The sequence below is a fragment of the Pezoporus occidentalis genome, unplaced genomic scaffold (genome assembly GCF_034315485.1).
Source record: "Pezoporus occidentalis ecotype Australia unplaced genomic scaffold, CSIRO_AGI_Poc_V1 ctg91, whole genome shotgun sequence".
In the NCBI taxonomy this organism is placed as follows: Eukaryota; Metazoa; Chordata; class Aves; order Psittaciformes; family Psittacidae; genus Pezoporus; species Pezoporus occidentalis.
In genome coordinates, this window is record NW_026916273.1 from 2,141,970 (window position 1) to 2,162,817 (window position 20,848).

The following is a 20,848-nucleotide window of genomic DNA, read 5'->3' on the forward strand; positions in this document are numbered from 1 at the left end:
CTCATCTTTGAATGTATGTTGTCAGGACTATGGTTACGATGAGAAGTTATGCAGAAAAGCTCAACACTGAATTTATCAGGATGACGTGAGTTACAACTGTGTGGCTATTGCTGACAGCATAAATGAGCTGTCAAAGACTTAGAACTCTTGTGGAAGCTTATACCCAAAGGAAAAGTTCATCGAAAGTGAGCAGTTAATCCCTTCTGTCTCCCAAGCCAGCTACCTCTGATATGCAAAACAGCTGAGTCTTCAAATGCTGGTCGGAACAGAGAGAACTTTCAAGAACCAAATCAAAGGCCTTGGACACCATTACTTTCAGAATTTACTTGCTGCAAAGTCATAAATACAACACTTTTGCATTCTTTTTGTCATGTCAGAGTCACCCTGCCCTTGAATGTCTTCCAACATGCTTTAAAGTTTATTAACCTTTCAGATATGTTGTATAAAGCCAGCTGAGATACACTCAAAGACAAAATGGAGATAAGGAAAGTAATTCCATTACTGAATGAACTAGGCTGAGTAACTATCTTTGAAGTGCTTTTAGAAGTGGAATGCAATTGAACAAGGAGTACAGATTCAAAATAAAAGTAGGAACTCTCCAGTGAAAAGAAAGTTGCACTTAATGATTCTTTCAGAATGAAACCTGATCAGGAAAGCTTGTAAATTCTTAAAACAGCTGTATCTGGCAATTATTCAGCAATCCTCCACACTAAATGGCTAATGATTATTAATTCCTTTGGTATTTCGAGTAATCATTCATAATGAATTTAGAATGAACTCATTTGGCGTTAATGTAATATGTAATTCCATGGGAGCCCTATTACAAGGTTGCCTTATAAAGTATCCATTTAGTACAGGACTAGGTGTTACTATTCTAAACCCGCAAGCAGTAGAAAAGTACCTACAAGCAAGACGTGGCTGAAGTTCCAAAAAGCTATTGCTTGCGTACCAGAGATGCTCCAGCCAGCTCTACAGGACTCCTACAGGTGACACAGTACTGACTCTGTCTTTGACCCAGAGGTGGCATTCTGATGGGTAGGATCTGCCTAACAAAGAGAGGAAAGAAAGGATCCTACCAGCAGCTGAGAGAACCATCTGTGAAGGACAAAGGCACAGATCTTCCCAGAATCCAGTATTTTGGGGATTCCATAAAAGGAAATTCAACTATTTTCTGCCAACACATTCTTATCAGGAAAACCTTTAGTTTGGATCTCCACAAAAGTAGTTTCCAGAAAGCAAGGAAACCAAGTGATTCATTCAAGCTGTACAAGCTGGTACAGCTTCTGTAAGAAGTGTTTGGCTCTGCTGCCCCTGACTGGTGTTCCTGATCTCCAAATGCTACCTCAACTGGACTGCTGAGGTCTGGTTTGGGCAACTGAAAAGACAGAAAACTAAACCTAAAGAAAAAAAGAAGTAAAAATAAGTGCTTGATTTTCAGATAGTTTCATCAGTTTCCAGCTGACTTGGTTCCCTGAACTGTCTCAGTTGCATGGTCAGGCCCTGCCAGTACGACAGGAGCTATAAGAGAGAGGTGGGAAAGATGAATGGCACCATCATCATCAACATGTAGATCTTTCATTGGCCCAGAGGGGTTGCAAACCACAGACTGAGAGCAGCCTGAGGATGACAGTGCTGTTTAAATTGCTGAAGTGACTCCTACCTGTCCTTTAGTCACCTCCTACTTTGTGCTGGCACAACCCTTTATGCAGTAGTGTAGCAACCAGAGTGAGGGTGTGATTTGAATTAGAAATAGCAAAGATAAAATATAAAGGTATTTTTCAGCTGGATCAGTTCTTTGCATGATCACATAAACAGCTGTACTGGCATAGCACTAGTACTGGAATGGAGAAAGGAACAGGCAGCTAGAATATCTGCACAAGGTGGCTATGCCACACTGAAGAATGCTCACTGTAATCACAGTCTGAGTTATACATTATGATCTATATGAACAGAATGAAGAAGTCCAAACCAATAATTGTAAACAAGGCTCTGGAGAAGAAAAGCAGAAATATGCTCATGCTGATCTGGTGATGTGTGCTTAGTTCAGGGTCACTGAACAAATTTTCTGCAAGCTGAAGGCTCTACAAATTTTCTGAATTCATTATTTCCTGTTGTCTCTTCAGAGTCCAACACCCAAGTAAATCAAAACAGCACTCCTGGACTTGGAGGCACCAAAACAAAGAACCGGGAAGGACATCTCTGTCTCTTCAGTCTCTTCTGGAATTGATAGCATTCTATGCAGCTTCTTGTCTTTGTTACCATAATGGGCAGTTTATCCCCTGGTATGTAAAAATCCTCTTCCAATTTCTAGTTTAAATCGATGCATGGTTATTCTAGGTCTGTTTGTGCTTGTGCCAGCAGTGCCCCTCCTCTTAAGTAGAGCTTCTTTCTCTGAGTTTACCCCAAAATCCATAAGACAGCAGTTATGTTCTCTCTTTTGCTGGGGTAAATAAATTGGGCTAAGCCATGACAAACTGTTAGACAATTCTGAAATGACAGACTTTTTTTACTTCTTATCATCCAACTATTCCTGTTCACTTCCTCCAATTTCACATAACTTTTTTGGAACAGAGGTGACTGGGACCTATAACATTTTCCAGCTCAACAACAGGTTTCATTGGTACACTCCCCACCTTTTAAATTAAGATTATGTTACAGACATCCTAAAATCTTTTGGTTTTACAGTAAGATTGATACCAGCAATTTCTTGTGAATCTAATTGATCCTTTTTATTCAGGATTCTTCTCTTTAATTAATAATATTAAATGTTAACAACTGCATCCAATTCAGTGGAGACTGACAGCAGAAATAGGAAGCTCTCTCAATTTTTAAGTTCTAGTAACCACTACAACAGAAGACATGAAGATTTTTGTTATGCCAGTTTTCACTTGTGTAATCTGAAAACACAAAGTAAAAATAATTTTGGCTACTAGCAGTTTGGCTCACACAAAATTGGTAAGATTTCTTTGAAATATCATATTTGAATTAAGAGTCACTATGGAACATTTTGAACCTCAATGGTTTTAGTCTAATACAGTTGCTAAAATGAGATATAATTCAACCTTATCTGCAGTATTCTGCACACTGAGTTAAAGACACTACCTCTACATATTTCTTTGTTCCATATATTTCTACCAGATGTGCCTAAAAGAAAGTAACTCTACTTCTAATAAAATTAGTAACTGACAACCCTAAAGATAGGAATCATTACAACTACTCTTTCAGACTTTTCTGACCAAAATGCAATAGTCATCTCCCCTTTACCTACACAGTTCACGTGATGTGCTGTAAAGATTTTATTACTTGATAGTATCAATACAATTGTACTTGCTGACACATCAGGACAACATGGCTCCATATGGGAGTTTATCTTCAAGGTAATCTAGTCTAATCTGAAGACTTCTGTCACATGGCTGTGGTTTTCTGTGCAATCCTCAGCCATCACCAAAAGTGGGGAAGAAAGCTACGTACTAATGTAAAATGAATGTACACTGTATTAGCATTTAAAATTTATGGGAGCTGATAGCAGGAAGGGTAACTGAATGGGATAGGCTGTTACCACCAAATACCATCACCACCACCAAGAAAAAAATAATCAAATTCTTTCTTAGCCACAATCCACAAGGTACTTGGAAGGCACTGTGCTCTGGAAGCCTCCTCTCTAAAGCTACCCACTAAATTTGTATGATAATTTATTCAAATTAGGCTTAAAAGGCAGCAGGATGAACATGGGCTGAAGCCAGGTCTCAGTGTTTCAGAAACTTACCCTGCTTCTGCAGCACAAACTGGAGCTCTGCATGGGCTCTGGTGGCAGGCCTCTTACCATAGCTGGGCAGTTTGCAGCCCTAGAGCTTGTGTTTTCCCATGCACTGAACAGACTTGCATATCTTACAGTTATTCCTACTTCTCAAATACCTCTTCTGCAGCACCCTGTGGTTGCATTCTAGCAGGCAGCATTCACTCCACTGCAATCATCATAGAATGCTTTGCTCCACCTAAGAAACCAAGGAATTGATGGTTTAGCACACATGACGTTGATTTAGGCTTTCTTGGAGAAATGCTGCACAGAGCTTGCCTTTAACTGCGTCTACTGAAGTCAATAAAGAGCAATATATAACACCATGCTTAACTTGTTTTTTCTGTAGGAATTCTGTCAAAAGCTGCTCTGTTCAAAAATCTACAGATGTAATACAAGGAACAGTGAAAAAAGGAGATTATAAACAAATTATTTGCCTTTCTCAATTTTACTCACATTATTTGCTGTTAAGCATAGGCTACTGCTGTTTAGCCTTTGGATAGAAAGGAAGGAAATGATGGACTTTTAACAACAAACATCTAATGAATAAAAGACTACTATTTAGGCTTGCAAGACAATGTATTTTGTTGTATTTGAGAATCTAACAGAAATTGAAGGTGTTGGTAAGGAGTAGTTGAAAAAAATGAGCATGTTTTGAAGCATAGGGACATAGATTAAAAAAGTGGTGCTTTTTAAGACTACAGTTTCACAACTTCCTTATTTTCATGCATCTTCTGTAATCTCAACATCTGTGTATCTGGATCATCAACAGTTACTGAGGCAAATACATAAAGATGCAGAACTAAAGGAAGGCCAAATTCCCCACTTGGCCTGCCAAGGGAACTCCTTCTACTACAAGGGTTACTCAGAGTTCAGTATGCATGGAATAAACACAGCACACTTTATTATGCATCCTGCTTTCCAGACTGCTGCTCCCCAGCCCTCTATCATTAAAGTAATAGTACTGTATTTTAAATACAGATTATGTAGTTTGCCCTAGGTCATATAAAATCAGATTAATAGCCAGAAAACCTGATTCATTGCTGTCTGCTAAAACAATAGACACCCCTCCACCTCCAGCACATTGCCCTATATCTCCACCAATTTTCCCAAAGTGTATTAACCTCCAGCTATTGCACTTATAAAACCTGCTGCTGTATTTGTGGACATAAACCCCATGCACAGTTGAATTCTGCTATTCCAAAGGATTCTTTCAGCTGCAGTTCCCGAGTCTCTTTTTTTTTTTTTGAAGGCAGTTGACTTTTTCTTATATTTTAAAATCATGTTTACTAGCTCCCTCCCATCTCCTTCACTCTTTCAAGCTTTTCCTCTATTCTTTTCTCCCGCAGGCCACTTGAAGAGTTAGATGGACCAGACAGCTATCTGGTGATAAGCTATTTACTACTCCAGTAAGCCAAGCAAGCAAGGATTTTGTCTTAAAGGATCTCAAAGGCAGACATGAGAAACCAGTGTTGGAGTGAATTTTTCTTATGCTGCTGCTGCCTTTATAAAGTGCCACACTGAAAATACTGATGCAGGTTATTTCTGCAGGAACAGAAATAGTCTGAAAATTGCAAAGCACATCTTGAAATACAAGTAAAGCCAGTTTTCTTTCCATGCAAGTACTTTACTGGGGCTTCAGCTAAGCTTTGATGTGTATGATTCACAATTGATTTCCTTAGATACATTTAACAGGGGAAATATGCTTTTGTAGCAGAAAAAATACATACATCTCACATCCTATTTCTTCACTATCTCCAAAACAAGCAGATCTTTGCCTTGGCTTGTTCCATTAACTGTATCTAGCCTCTAGTGTCTCTCTTCAATGGTTTTATTTATTCTTGAGTTGGTCAGCAATAAATATGCTGTTATTAATCAAGCAACACTGATGGAAAACTGGGAAAATGAGACTATGTTATTAAGGGGTGTGATTTTATCTTAAACCCTGGAATAAACCAGATTACTCTTCAAGCTTCCTTCCGGAATCAGAAGGAAAATCTGGAAAACACTTTAAAATCTGACCTTCCACTTGGACAATTTTTTACTTCCTAGCACCAAACAACAGCTGTTTCCCTCCCAAATGATGGGAAAGCAGCAGCCAACAACAAAAATTAACAGTGACAATAGTTTATTTTTTTAAACTTCATTTTTAACATAAATGTGCACATTTGAATGCCTCGGTTTGGTAACATCTACACATCACTCATCATTCTCAGGATGCTTAAAAATTTGGATGTTGAGCTCAGTAACTGGGTAAGGTGCCAACCTCCCAATACTGTGGTTCATCTGACACAAAAACGCTTTGACAGAATTTGCATATAACTTAAAACCCAATTGCATCCACCATTAACACAAGGTTCTAGTGCCCAGGATTATCCTTGTGCCTCCCCTGGTGAGCAGCCTGAGGTGGTTATAAAACCAGCGTGAATTCCTCTGAATGTTTCTCCAGAGCAAGCATGGTCTTTCAGAGGAGGCCCTGAAAATCAGGGAGACATATCTGTGTCATGAACCACACTGCCATCTAGTGATAATGCTCTAATTCGGCTTCTAAGCTGAATGAACGCTCAAGTACGTCACAGATAGACTTCTGCCCCAAAATCTGTGCAGCTTGTGCCCTAAATGGCAGGAGATTTAAAGAAACCAAAATACCCCTGCATGATACTGAAAATTTTTGTATGCATAAAATCCAAGATATAGGCAGATTATTAAAGGTCTTGATTGAAAATGCTACTTGGTGCTTGTTTAACAGCAAGTCTTCCACTCACCTTCAAAGCTCTTTTGCTGGAAGCATCTGACAGGTTCTGTAAACACGCCACTATCATCTTCGCTTGAATTTACTCTCTGTTCACACAAAGTGGTTGTTTGGCTCAGGTTGACAAGGGCTGCTTTGCAACAGAACATTACTTCAGTTCAAGGTGGGCTGCCTTTGGCTTTCATTGTGCTTGCTTTTTTCCATTTTGCTTCTTGGCAGAATGCAGAATTCTCCACACAGAATAAGCCATGATAATGATTCCTGCATGCAAAGCCAGGATGACAGCAAGGTCAGCCTTTATCATAAAAATCCCTCTCAACTTGCTAATGCAGAGGTGTGATGAGGACATTCTGATACTGATTTGAATTGTCTCTGAGGACTGAAATACAAATTTCTTCAGCCCTCTGTGATTATTAATTACCAATTCTTTACAGTTCCAGTACACTTTACTCTTGAAACTGTCAATATCCTTTATAAATATGTTGCAAAGGCCACAGGAATTGTGCTAGTACTTTTCCCAAGGTCAGAATGATGGTGGGTCCACCACTGCTTAACACATCTGAAAATCAGTTCTCCCTTTCTGACTGTTGAGCTTCTGTTGCGATTATGGGATAGTTTTCAACATATCCTGGGTATAATCCACTACCCTGCTGTATTCTGGAGCCCGTAAACAAAGCAGGCTGAGATAACTGAAAAGAAATAATCATTTATCCTTCTCTATTCATCTCCTTTGAATGTTAGGCTCACACTTTACATACAGATATCAACTATTTCATGACCTTCACTTTGGCAGATGGGATAGGGGACACAAAATGCTGAAAGAGGGAAAATCAGATGGGAAAGAAGGCTAACATATGGAAAAAACAGAGCTAATACAAAATGGGAGCAGGTCTCCCACTGAGCAATACTGGAATCTGCAATAAAACACTTCATAATTAACAGCAACTAAAGCTATACTTAGAGGATTAAATCTCTGGGTAGCCTGCATTTTTATGCCTAGCTTTCCTCTTGCCACCTGTGGAAATGCTAACACTGAAGGGTATGATGTATGAGGGAAGGCTGAAAGAACAGTGTCTCTTCAGTTTGGAGAAGTGAGGACACGAGGGAGACCATACTGCTTTCTACAGCTACGTTACTGGTGGAAAGAGAGAAGATGGAGTTAGACATTTCAGAGGCATGGTGACAAGAGAACAGACACCACTGGGAATATGGGAAATTCTATTAGCTGTTATGGGGTTTTTTTGTTTGTTTTTTTTTTTAACCATGAGGCTGGTAAAAAACTGGTCCAGGTAACCCGGCCAGATTGTGGAATCTCCATCCTTGGCACTGCTCAAGATAGAGACGGCCCTGATCATCTAAACTTTGAGGCATCATGCCTTTAACTAGACAACTTTTGAGTGGGGGTCAGACTAGATCACCTCTGGAGGTCCCTTCCAACATAAATCATGAGCCTATGACAATACAAGCAACCATTTCTACCTTGGGAAGTGAGCCAAATGAAAAATGCCATAGTGTTAGAATCATAGAATTGTTTAGACTGGAAAAGACCTTTAAGACCATGGAGTCCAACTGCTAACCCAGCAGTACCAAGCCCACCCCTAAACCATGTACTTCCAAGGGATGGTGACTCCACCACTTCCCTGGGCAGCCTGCTCCAGTGCTTGACAACCCTCTTGGTGAAGAAATATTTCCTAATATCCAATCTAAACCTCCCCTAGTGCAACTTGAGGCCATTTTCTCTTGTCCTATTGCTTGTTACTTGGGAGAAGGCACTGACCCCTACCTTGCTACAACTTCCCTTCAGGTAGTTGTAGAAAGTGACAGATCATCCCTGAGCCTCCTTTTCTCCAGGCTAAGTTCTCTCAGCTGCTCCTCATCACACCTGTGCTCCAGACTCTTCACCATTGCTTTTCTCTGGACACGCTCCAGCAAGGTCTGTGTTGCAGTGAAAGGCCCAGAACTGAACACAGGATTTGACATGCAGCCTCACCCGTGCCAAGTATAGGGGGATGATCACTTCACTGGCCCTGCTGGCCACACTGTGTGATACAAGCCAGGATGCTGTTGGCCTTGGCCACCTGGGCACACCCTGGCTCACACTCACCTGGCTGTCCTTTGCCCAAAAATCAAATTCACAACATAGTAGGAAAGTACAAGCATGAAACAGATTCCATTTCTTTCTATAACTCTCACAAGTTCTACTTGGTACAAACTTGGAAAATAATTTTCAAATGTTTTAAACCACTTACAAAGTTAATTCCTTTACCAAGGACCCAAAATAGTGCCAAGCACCTGTTTTTTTTTTTTTTCTTTTGTTGATTACTATGCAAATAAACTTTGACACAGTTAGTTCACCAAACCTCCTCATTTACTAGAAACCATAGTGATTAGCATCAAGAAGGCCACTCTTTCAAAACTATGGTTTTCTGCAGAGGAACATCATCCTTCGAGAGCACAGTTGTCTCAAAAGTCCCAATTTTTGTGAAAAGATGATTCACTATAAAAATACACCTCCACTGCTGCACAATGCATTAAAGTTATAAAGTTATTGCTATCTCCAGGGACTGGCACATAGAATAGAACAAAAAATAAAGTTTAATTTTGCTAATCACACATGATGGACTGTAAGACAAAATCTGGGTCTATAACATGGATTTTAAAGTCAAAGGGAATCTATTGGTTTCCACTGCTGATTCTAAAACCATCAATCTGCATTTCTAGTCAGCTTTTCTACAGGTGATTTGTACTTGTAGGTCTAGTTTATACTTTGGTTTTGGGGGGCTTTTTATCCATATTCTTGCCACGAAGCATTACTATTTGCAAACCAAGTGTCACTAAGTGCTCTTTGGCCAGAGGCATTAAGACCTTCTGTGCCTTAAGTTCACAGCTGCATCACTGCCTCCAGCTTCCTCTCCAAGAAGAAAGCTTATTAGATTATGGTCACATGCTGCTACTCTTGTGCTTGCACTGAGGCTGACCAGAAGACTAGAGAGAAGATCTGCTTTCCCCCGACTCTTCAGGCTCCTCAAAGCTGAAATGTAGTTTTCTCAGAAAAGATGTATGCACTATGTAGGTCCCTGCATTAAGGAATAATTCTTACAGAAGCACACAATCAGAGGGTGGCTATTGGCCTTTGAGTGATGTTCACAAGCATGGAAGCAGCTGGAGAGGTTTTTGTCCATACCCTATAATTAGGGACTGAAGGAATACAGAAATGTAGCCTGGTACGGAGAGCTGCAGCAAGAGGTTTCACATCTCTTCTCTATTCCTGAGGAAGAATGACCAAGCTAGACCTGATTTATATGGGGTCATCACAGCACAAAAAGCCAGGAAGAGAAATGGCTTGAATCAGCTTCATAGCATCTTGCTGCTGTGCACTGGATAAGCTTACAAACAGGAGACAGGCAAGCTGAGAACACAACCGCTGCAGGTCCCCTTTGCTCAGTCACCAGTAACTGGAATCAAAACTAACCAAGATAGCAGTGAACAGGGAAATTCTTTCTGTATTAATTTTTAGTCTTCTGTTTGTTGTTTCCTACAACAATAGTGGGGGTTTCCTGAAAGGTTTTTTTTTGTTTGGTCAGTACTTTCTCTTTAAAGTCATTGTGACCTACATACAGACATGAACCAAATAAAAAATTAACAAGAAAGAGAGCTTTATGTGACATGCCTGGCTGAGGCAGCTCTGGAGTTGCTGTAGCCTCTGTATTATTTTTTCACACAGGGTATGAGTTTATATAATTTGTTTATTTTCTTCACTATCATAATGAATGATCAAATACCTCTCTCTCAAAAGAATAAAATTGAGAGTTTACCCACTGAAGGTGGCACTGATGGACACACTTTTGCCAGTGTTGTTATCCTGATATTAAAAGAAATCCCAAACCTTAGAGTTATTCCTCTGTCTGAAATAAAACACAGGACTGAGGCACATAAGGAAGTTACTGTAAGTTAACATGTTATCACTGAGCCACGTACTATACACCACAGATGTACTGATACACGGATTCCCTTAGCTGCTTGCCAACAAGCAGCACATGTTAGCTTAAATCATTTTCACCAAGACACTTTGATGAGGTTTGGATGGTGCAAGAAATTACTCTAGGGATATGGAATCCAACCCCTGCCATAACTTACATTTAAATCAAGATGGGTAGGATCATTACCACCTGATGACTGCTCATTAAGTCTGGCTGAGATAAATTTGGTAGTCAGCTCAACTCCCAGCGGCTGGAGAGCTGCTGCAAACTGATTTCATAGCACAAAGGTCTATTCCATTTGGAATAACTCAAGCTATGAACTGATCTCTGGATCACTGGCTGGAAGCAGAGTTGTCCTGCAGTCCCACAATAGGCAATTCACTACCACAGCTGGCACCATTTTGACAAACTAAAAAATAACCAAGACCTGAACTGCCCTGAATCTGCTGCACGATTTTTCCCTGCAGGTCAGGGCTGGATCTCCCCAGTAGAGCAAGGAGCCTGTTAGGGCTTGAGATATACCTGCACACCGGGTATAAACAAAGATGTGCAGATCCCACTGCTGTCTGTCTGGCACCTTTCACCACCCCTACATTGCTCAGCAGTTAGAGAGAGAAACAACAGGTATTTCAGCATAGTGAGAGAGAAGCAGCTGGCTGGGGATGAAGGAATAGAAAGAAGCAATTATACTATTATGGCTATCAAACAAGCCCACATCACTCTTACTTGTGCTTGGGGGTGCAAGGCCAGCTCATATCCACCTTTGCTGCTGATTGTTTTCTTGACAGAAATTGCTCCCTAAACAGTCATGTTCAGTGATTATTTGTCTCCTTCCTTCTTCCTCTGATTACAGCCAGACTGGGATATCCCTGATCCGCATAGAAATGAATATTTTAAAAGTCAATGCTGTCCTCAAAGGGGCTTGTGCACCATTAGGTCTCCAGATTTACTGCACTAGCAAAGAACAGTGGAGTAATGAGGTAGCAGCAATAGGCTACAAATGAGGAAAAAAGAACTGAAAGAAAGAATTTTGTCTCAGTACATACCTAACTGTAAATTTAAATTATCGGGGTCCTGCCTTTAGATAAGGAATTTTCAGCAAATTTTGTACCACACTCTGTATTACAGTAGCTTTTCTTGATTCTTGACTCAGGGCATGCACTGTATATTGCCTATGATCAGTCAGGAAGCACTACTATCAAAAAATAAAGCATATTTAAACATAACTTTTGATGTATTATTGGTGTGCATCAGGTTCTCCTGTTTTCTAGATCTCTGCATGAGAAGTTTTCCCACAGCTAACAGCAAAATAATAACTACTCCCTGTGGTCTATGACAGCAGCACAGATTTTTCCCAGAACTCTTGAGAAAGCACAGTTATTAATTGCAGTCTGTGTACCCAGGCTGATACAGTTGGCAACACAAATGCTAACGAATGCAAGGAATTGTACCACTGCCTCAGAGTTTTAAGCCCACTGCCTATTTACATGCTGTTAATTACCCCGGTCTCCCCTCAGAGCAATGTTCAAGTCCAAGCCACAGCTCAAACATGTTCCCTTCTGGATGTATTGCTTTACATTAATCCAAACCCAATCCCGTAACTTAAGTATTGGTCCATTTTTCCTACCCATTCATAGGCTCTCAAACCTCTCTTCTGGTCATTCACCAGCTCTAATAAGAGTCCTGAAATCAGTTATATTCAACCTTGACTCACTGGGTGGACCTTCTCTCCCACTGAACCATCTAAAGCTTTGTGGTTGCTTTATGCCTATAATGGCTGTCTTTACTTTCTTAGCTCTCTGAATTGACTCATTTTTTCCATCATTTGGGAATGATTCAAGAGCTTATTCTGCCTTGACCAGCTCTAACTCACCATGGGTGACTTCAGAAATTAGGATAAAATCGATACTGTTGTAGAAAAAGCAAATCTACAGTCAAATTGTAACTACAATCTCTTTGCTGATGCAACAAAGAATTCCTGGCTTCCAATCTGAATGCAGAAGCCGTATTTGCCTGGTCTATCACTGGTCCAAGCTTTTATCAATCAGCCAATTTGATTGTATTCTGAAGGAAAAAATACAGGGAGTATCATGAATTCCTTTTACACAAAATTTATGCCGTAGAGGACAAAAAAACACTTGCAATTCTAAAAATTTCACTGTACCACAGTAAGAAGCCCATTCATACATATATATATGAACCCATGATGAAAAATACAGAGAAATAGTGTCAAATTTCCACCATTACAATATATTAAAGTAGACATCAGTGCTTTGAATTATAAAATACTTTGTATTTTTATAAAATACAGTGGCTTAAACAAGCATTTAAACCTTTCGTATTTCATACATGAGACAGTAGCAAAGTCTGTTCTATGCCTGCAAGCACAGCACAGGTCATGTTAGGAAATATGCATAAAAGGACACTGGCAGGTGAAAAACATCGGGTAAAATTCCATGGGCTTTACAGGTTGCATCATGAAATTCAAGGCGCATATCAGGACACTTTTGCCACTCAAATGGATGCCAAAGCAAAACAAACTGACCACCCTCATCCATACACTAGCTTGAAGTAGAGGAACTGGTGATGGAACATTCAGTAAATGTAACATCTAACTGACACAGTAATCAATGACATGGGGGTGAAAGTAACACTAAATGCTCCAGCATTAATTATCTAGACTGCAGATCTCAAAACCACAAAGAATGAACCTTGTATGAAGGGCAGCTTGCTTGGAAGCAGTGTTGCAGTTTTACATCATTCTCAATCTTTCCCCCACAACAAACAGAATGACAAGGTACAGTTAATTTGTTTTTTTAACAATTTTCCCTCTCTTTTTATTCCATTACTTAGGTTGAGCCTAACTAGAGGAATCCTATAATCTTGCAAAAAAAGCAGTCATTAATGTGTCTTCCCTTTTCAGAATGAAGTATCCATATTGCAGTTTAATTTCTGTATTTTCAAACTAATATAAACTATGCTGGCAAAAACACATTTTAAAATCAGTTCTCAATGGTTTTGCATCCTCATTATGCCTACTAGAAGCTTGAAGTAAAGCCACCACACTTCTAACCAACCATTCCAGTGAACGGAAATAAATTTAGGCTGGCAAAGGTATCTTTTCCAAGTGGAGTACATACTATTCAGCATGATGGTTTTAGCTGTAGTGGGGAAGGAACTCCCATCTGTTAAAAACAACTGTTCTACAGCTACATCAGCATATCTGTGCTACTGCACACCTGGCCCTTATTCTGTGATTAACTCCACATGGGGAATTTGATTAGTAGAACTATAGAGAAGAGCAGCATAGTTACACCAACATATTTCCTCACAAGAATAGTGAAATGATTGCTGAAGACTTGCATTATTCTTTTCATTATTTGTTGGGGGGGTTAGAGGGAGAGTTTCTGTTGAACAACTCTAGAAATAAGAAAACTGGGTTTATAAAAGGTACTAATACTGAATCATCCTTCATATGTAATTCAAAATCAGGTAGTACTGCTATCATCCCAGTGAAATAGCATGTGTTTAAACATTCTGCACTACTTTTATGCATTTTACTACAGTTTAAGAATCTGCAGTACCTACAATTCAAGTTTCCTTCCCTAAGGCAGGCACATTACTTTACTCCACTACCTATTCTCTCATATTTAAATTAGCCAGTAACAAAGCAAAGAAGTGTGGTGACATTGAGCAACTGCGTAGAAAATACAGTTATATTCTTTAATTACAGCACTGAAACTCCTAGCCTACAGATACCACAAGATACTTGGTAGAAAATACTATACAGCCTCAGCAGATTCCACACTGAAGAGCTGACATTAACCAGGCAGAAAAAAACAGAAAAGCCAGGACTCTGGTACATGACAAAACCACAAGCATTCCTGATAACCTCAACAATACAAAAACTGGGCTTTTGCAGCTTTAGAAAGTCACTTGACCAATGGAAGAATCGCAAAAATCTGGAGAACCACATTCCAGCTTTATGACAGAGGCACACATTCACAACATCCTGAATTCAGCCTGGCTGTGAGGCTCCATGGGCTGCACACAGCTCTGGAGAACTGCGTCATGTGGGTAAAAGCATTCTGTGAGACACCACCATTTCCTGCTTAGGTCCTTGTACTGCCTTTAATGCAACAGTTCAGATTTCATTGAAATGCTCTGAAACCCTGCTCAATGTCCCCAAATCGCCTGTCAGAATGTCACAGATTCCTGCTAACAAAACAAGCTTCTCTGATATAAACAAGAATCCAGTTCTGCATATTGTGCTTTGGCAAAACTTCCATCAACTTCAACTGTCAAGCAGAATACAGACAATCACGACAAACAACAAACGCAGGAGCTCAACCTCAAGATCCAGCCACTCTTATCTTAGGGAATGCAGTTAAAAGGAACAAACAAGGTTTTGCAAGTTATCATGTCAGTTCTAATGACATACATCATCTGCCTTTAGAGTTGCCAACAGATAGATATGCAGAAGTCATGGCTAAACACAGGTTGGATGACACAGTAACACAGATGTTATTCTACTTTGGCATTTGTAATTTTATGGACTTGCCTGTGACAGGACCAAGGAAAAGGATTTCTTAGCATTTCGTTCTGAGGGAGTCACTCCAACTTTAGATTCCCCAAACTTTTGGACAAGCAATAGCTACTATCTTGCAATTTTTTTCACTGACAGCCATGTGTCCTTATCATTGACAGGATAATCAAGTCTCTTAAGTTAATCATCTCTGAGATGGGTTTGTGGACCTGCTGATGGACACAAACAACAGTGGTTTATTGATCACAGTATCAGAACTACTGCCTGTTTTGTTTTGGAGATGATGTAATATTTTTTCTATGGCTATAAGGCTTGAGTTAAAGGGAGTCTCTTTAACACAACACAATTTCCCATTGATAACCAAGCACACCCTTGAAAGATAAAAAAGCAAGCTCTTAGCTTGAAGGATTCTTCCTCTTGACATGCAAACCAATTGCAAATACTGTTTTCTCAGGCTTAGAAGTTACAAGATAACCTCGGAAAAGCAATTAAGAAGTGAGCTGACTTTATCAAAGGAAGTGAACTGCCAAGGACCATGCTGGGTAGTGCTGATGAGCTCTGACATAACAATAGGCTGAGCCTGAACAGTCCATAAATTGATCCTACCTGGAATTAGATTAGGTAATGGTAAGAAAACAAGAGTATCAGATATGCATAAAATACAGGTGATACAATTTGTTTTGAAATACATTTAGCACAACAGGTTCTACAACTTCAAGTCCACAAGAAAATAGCATGAGACACCTATGAAAATAAAGATCTGTAAGAGAACACAACGTGATGTATTGAAAAGAGCAAAATGGTTTAAGATCGAGAAAGAACTAGACCTAACATTCACATTGTCATTTCACCGTGTTAATGACTGACCTCTGCAGTCTTGTGGCCAGACTGTCTTTCAAGTGTTCTTATTTCAGGGAGCACTAATGTCACTGCATGCCGAGCATATTTTGCTGTCAGTGTGCAGGAGAATGTTTGTGTCTTGAAAACAGTACAGCATTTTCCCTGTTGCATACTTAATGCTTATGGGGGTTCAGCAAAGAAAGGTCTCTACAACTTTAGGCTAACCAAGTCTGGTTAGACAGTGGTACAAATACAAAACTGCTGATGGAATTAAGGCATGTGACAACACAATGTTATAGCATAGCTACCCTTTATTAGGTGAAGGAAGGTATTTCCCACCTGAAACTTCAAGTACCACACATTTCTTGATCCAAATGAAGAGCTGTTAAGCAAGCAGCAGAGAAATTACAAGATTTTGCAAGATTAACTTCCCTGTTAAAGATGAGATGGGACGACAGCACTCAGCTCCAGCTGCTCAATTCCATATGCATGCCCCTAGACTACTGACAAGATGGCAGCACTGTCCTCAGCTAGTTCTCATTTTAGGGGAGGAGGTGAAGGGTGAGAAGGACCTTAATTTCAATACCTAAAAATCTGTACTGCCTTCCAAAGAAAGTAGGGACACAAGGACACAACAACTCTCCTCTTCCACCCTCCTCCCCAAAAGGTTACTGAGAGCAATCTCTCCAGTTTATTTCCCTATATATTCCTCCTCAATACCTGTGATATTTTAAAATTAATCATAAACTTGTCATCATTATTATTAAACACTTGTGACCATTCATTATTTTTATCAAGAATGCAGAAATACAAAGAGGAGACATTTTCAAGATCGGAAGAGTTGAAAATGCTTGTCTGTGATGATAGAATTTCTTGACTTGGTAAACTGTGCACATCAGATGGGGCCTGAGGAAGTAAGAGGGTGGATAAAAGGGAACTCTGTGGAAAGACTGAAACAGAAAAGAAACAGATAGACAAAGTAGGAATGAGAACCAATCCTCTGGCAAAATGGTACCAAAAAAAACCAAAACCCAACCAATACCCACCAGAAAAAAAAACACAAACCAAAACCAAATTGGCATTAAAAACTGCTAACTGTAAGTTTTCATTCTAATTTTAGTCAGAGAGCAGCGCATCTGATAAAGAGATGAAATGTACACATAAGGCACAGAGACATTAGCATACACAAAAGGGCCTTAACCTCTCCAACTGTTGTTAGTGCTTTTGTGTGTTTGTATTTGCAGATACCATAAGAGACAAATTCAGCGTCAGTGTAATTGGATTAAAAAGTCAGTGGAATTAGAAATTAATGTTACCCTGAATATCTTTATATTGATGTGATTCACCAGCCTTCACCAGCCATTTTACTGAAATACATTCAATTGGTATGTAAACCAATTAGTAAGAAAGCTGAATGTGGTAATAACTCTTAATTTAAGGAGAGAAATTAATCTTTAATGTATGGAATAACTAGATGCATATGAAAGACTAATTATCTTGTTATTGTGCCTTTGTCAAGGATAACATTTAGCATTTACACATCACTTTTCATCCTCAAGTTGTTTTTAAACATTCATTATTACTAAACCACATTACACTTTGGTGAATGAAAAGTTATTGTCCATATTTCACAGCCAGCAAAGCTGAGGCTACAAATAAGTGACAGAGAAGGACACAGTGTAAGAGATGTGTTGGCAACTGCTTGCTTCAGCTCGGGAGGTACAATGGCTCCAAATGATTACTAGCCAATTCTATTTCCTCTATTGTCCTATCCTCTTAAGCTCTGTCAGCATAAAAACCTAAATGAGAATAGACTACATAGGACTGCCACTTCCTTAAGTAATTATAGTCAGTATTTTACCATTCTTGTTATTTCTATTTGACATGAGATTTATCCCCAGAGACCACAGGTAGGGAGAAGCCACACTGCAACAGTTCTAATTTCTGTTAATCTTGGGGTCAACAGAGTTTGTCTACAGATGCAGAAAGAATGACCTCAGAAAAACTACTGTGTTTCCACAACCAAGGAACAAAAGAGTTGCTTTGACATACTGTTTAAGACTAAAGAGACATGTAATTTGCTCAGAACACTTCTATGAGAAATACTAAATTAATTACCATGCAAAATTACCTATACTTGCTTTCAGACCTTCAACTTTATCCTAGCTCCAGTGATAATGTGGCCAAATAGTGACAAGTGAGATAAATTGCATATCCCATGTCACCAATGCATTAGAGGCATGTCAGTAGCATATGAGTTTCAACTCATAGCCTACACCAAGCCAGCTTGAACATTATAGTAATTAATTTGAGGTGGGTATTTTTGCTTGGGAAGCAGGCAGGGATCAGAATAAGAACAACACTGCAGTTAAAGTATGGGCTGGAGAATAAAATCCTGCTACTGCCTGCTTGAGTTGTGCACTTCCATGGTAAACAAAAGCTAATAAAGTTCATGTCATTCATACACAAACACATCACAGGATTACATTTAACTGCCAGAAACAAACTAGGTCTTTGATGCTTAGCAGACACGAACTGAAGTCATGGATTTAAGAGAGGTGTTCTTGCCTCCAGCAGCTACATGAACACGGCGGTTTTTACACCTCTGTCAAGGATTTGCCAGATGACTATGGAGAAAAAACAATTACAAATTTTCAAAATTAGCATCTGCTTTGGACATTGAGGATTTTTACCAACTGATTTAAAGTCTGTTTTCAAAGGCCCTAAATGCCTTTGAAATATGTATAAAGACATTCTAGCAAATGGGTTTAATCCCTACCCTGAAGGAAGGATGTGTTCATCCATCACACATTAGAATATATTTTGTATTTTCATGTCAGTGCTTCAACAGAGGGACATAAAATGTTTCTTATCTGCTGCTTACCCAACGCAGTAACATTTATGAAGAGGAAATAATTAGAGGAACTATTCGTGTGCTTTTTCACACACGAAAACCCCTCAACACTCATCTTTAAAGGAAGGTGTATCCCATCTCACTCAGCAAACAAGTACACTGTATATAATTTAAAGGTAAATGTTCATATATTTTACTCTAACTCCATATTACTGTACATAGCAATGCATGTGTTCAACACCAAAAATTATTTTGGGGAAAGGTTTCGGAATGGCAGGGAAAATCCTGAGAAACTTTTCAACAGTACTTTCACTTTCTGCAATTTGGTCCCTTCCAAACAAAACCACTTTAGAACAGTTATGATCAAACACAACTTCCAGCAGCTTAAGAGATTGAAAGCAGTCAGCTGAGCCACTGCATGAGACATTGGATCTTAGTCCTTCTGTGCCACAAAATGAATAATAGCTTACACAGCAGTAAAATACACCCCCTTGTGAGGACTTCTTCTAGAAGGACTCTTTCTTGTAGAAGAGAAACAGTGTTTAAACTAAGTGTTCTATCTCTCCCTTGGAGTGGATTCATAGCAGCTGCTACAGTTTTTTGAGTCACACACTGGGCAATGTGTTAAAGCACTGTTACTTAATCATATGCTCATATAATTTGCAAATAAAGTTTACAAGTCCCAGATGAATTAGGTACTATATGGGCTTAGTAAAAAAAAAAAAAAAAAAAAAATAGAAAGAAATGGAAATCAAAAGGGGCAAGTAAAACTCTGAATCTTCTTTCCAACTTGCTTATCAGAGTGCATTTTTCCCCCAACTCAGTTCAGTCGTAAGACAAAAGAAAACTTCAATATTCAGTGTTAGATTACCTAAGAAAGAACAACAAAGTGACAGTTATGTCCTACTGAAAACATTTTCTGTTCACTACAACTCTTACACAGGAAGAAAAAAAATAAAATGTGAAGGAAACTAATTTTCAGTTTCCTTAGATCTTAAATTCAGTAACACAGTGCCCAGGTGTGCTGATCTGGCACTAAGGGCCACCCAAAACAATACATTAGCTAAAGTTTTGCTTTTTGCAAAGCACAGAAAATGCAGTACACATTATTTTAGAACTGGAAAATTAAACTTTCCTAAAACCATAAAGAAAAATTAACAAAAAAATCATATAAAACCATTACTTATAGAACACTTCTATAAGTAATACTCATCTGCTTAAAATAATGTAAGCAATTTGATTCCTGAATAGTCAGAAATTGCATTATGTTTCATATAAGCCTTGAAAACATAAATATTTTTTTAGTTATGAAGTTATTCAGAGCCCAAGGCCTTTATGTTTTCGAAATATGCTTAACCTTAGCATCAAAATCAAGGCAAAATGAAACTGGATCCCTGAATAGAATGGTCACTCACTGCCCAAAGAGACACTTGTTAACATATGTAGAACTGTTCTTACATCTTGAGAATAGGGCAGTACAGGTGATAATCACAATTTAAATGTGTAAACTGTGAAATTTAAGTTCCTGAATAGTCAAAAGGACAGATCACTTCAGAGCTACCTTAGCATCCCTTTCTGAACCACTGTCCTGACAGCAATCCTGAACTGTCCATTTAATCTAGGCACTGAAATTAGGCCATGTTAATATCTTCCTCTATACCTAAACCACTACTGAAAATGAACTTTCTTAGTAATTTAAGCCCACGTTAACCACCTGGTCTGCCACAACAGAGGGACAGACTACTTGAACGGCATGCCATGCTTGATGAAGAGGTGGTCAGCCCAGCTGCCAGCCAGGTTTGCAGTTCCAATAAGAAGGTCACATTTTAGCTTACTGAGTCTCCAAGACTCAATAAAATTGATTGTTCTAGATGGGTACTACAAAATGTATCATACAAATGAACAAATTCATTCCACCCCTCTAACATTTAGTACTGAAAATAAGTAATTGCGAAGAGAACTAGCATATACATGTGAGAAAAGGACTGGCACTTTATCTACAAAGAAGCAGCTATAATCAATAAGTTCATCATTTAGTAACAATGATTACTGTATAAGAGACACTATAAACCTAGGTTTC

General features: G+C 39.1%; 1 protein-coding gene across 8 annotated transcripts in view; it reads right to left on the reverse strand.

Moving 5' to 3' along the window:
- FABP6 (fatty acid binding protein 6) overlaps window positions 1-20,848 on the reverse strand; it is a 56,588-nt gene that overhangs the window by 30,697 nt on the left and 5,043 nt on the right. The window contains exon 2 of one of the 8 annotated variants that reach the window (XR_009962117.1): window positions 3,916-3,995. The exons of the other annotated variants lie outside the window; for them this stretch is intronic. The gene's annotated coding sequence lies outside the window, so the exon portion shown is untranslated. The remainder of the gene's footprint in view (window positions 1-3,915; window positions 3,996-20,848) is intronic. 8 annotated transcript variants of the gene reach the window in all.